Source organism: Dermochelys coriacea, chromosome 11 (assembly GCF_009764565.3).
Source record: "Dermochelys coriacea isolate rDerCor1 chromosome 11, rDerCor1.pri.v4, whole genome shotgun sequence".
In the NCBI taxonomy this organism is placed as follows: domain Eukaryota; kingdom Metazoa; phylum Chordata; order Testudines; family Dermochelyidae; genus Dermochelys; species Dermochelys coriacea.
This window is the reverse complement of record NC_050078.2, coordinates 26742737-26744211: the sequence shown is the minus strand read 5'-3', so window position 1 is coordinate 26744211 and position 1475 is coordinate 26742737.

The following is a 1475-nucleotide window of genomic DNA, read 5'->3' as shown; positions in this document are numbered from 1 at the left end:
CTTCTAGGCAGTCATTCCCAGCTTGTATTTGTGCAACTGATTATTCCTTCCTAAGTGTAGTATTATGCATTTGTTCTTATTAAATTTCATCCTATTTATTTCAGATCATTTCTCCAGTTTGTCAAGATCATTTTGAATTCTAATCGTGTCCCGCAAAGCATTTGCAACCCCTCCTAGCTTTGGTATTGTCTGCAGGTTTTAAAAGTGTACTTTCTATGCCATTATCCAAATAATTTCTGAAGATACTGAATAGAACCGGCCCCAGGACAAATCCCTGAGGGACCCCACTCGATATTACCTTCCAGCTTGACTGTGAACCTTTGATAACTACTCTGAGTACACTTTTCCAACCAGTTGTGTATCCATCTTATAGTAGGTTCATCTGGGCTATTTTTCCCTAGTGTGATTATGAGAAAGTAATGTGAAACAGTAGAAAAAGTCTTACTGAAGTCGGAATATATCACATCTATTGCTTTCCCCCATCCAAAGGCTTGTTATTCTGTTAGAGGAGGATATTAGGTTGGTTTGACGTGATTTATTCATGACAAATCCATGATGATGTTACTTATCACCTTATTATCTTCTAGGTGTTTACAAACTGAGTGTTTGCTCCATTATCTTTCTGGGTACTGAAGTTAAGATGATTTGTCTTTAATTCCCTGGGTTAGCCTTATTCCCCATTTTATAGCTAGGTACTATATTTGCCCTTTTCTAGTTCTCTGAGATCTCTCCCATATTCAGTGAGTTCTCAAAGATAATTGCTAATGGTTCAGAGATCTCTTCAGCCAGTTCCTTAAGTATTCTACAATGCATTTTGTCAGGTCTTGCTGAGTTGAAGTCGTCTAACTTGTCCTTTCCCTATTTTAGCCTCAGGTCCTACCCTATTTACACTCATGTTCACTATGTTAGTTGTCCAATCACTGCTAATCTTTTTTGATGAAAACAAACAAAAAAAAGCATTTAACACTTTGACCATTGCTTCATTTTCTGTTAGTGTCTTTCCCTCCTCATTGATTAATGGGCCTACTTTATACTTGGTCTTCCTCTTGCATCTAATGTATATGTAAGATGTTTTCTTGTTATCTTTTATGTCCCTAGCTAGTTAAATCTTATTTTTGCCTTGGCCTTTCTAATTTTGTCTCTACATGCTTGTGGGGTTTTTTATATTAATCTTTTATAATGTGACCTAGTTTCCACTTTTTGTAGGACTCTTTTTTGAGTTTCAAGTCATTGAAGCCTCCTGTGTAAGCCAGGGTGTTCTCTTTCCTTTCTTCCTATCTTTCCTATGGATTGGGATAGTTTGCTCTTGTGCTCCTAATAATGTCTAACTCTTCTGAACTCTTTTTTCCCTTAGACTTGCTTCCCACAGGATCTTACCTACCAGTTTTCTGAGTTTGCTCAACTCTGCCTTCTTGAAGTGCATTGTCTTTATTATGCTCCTACCAATCCTTAGAATCATGAAGTCTATCATTTCA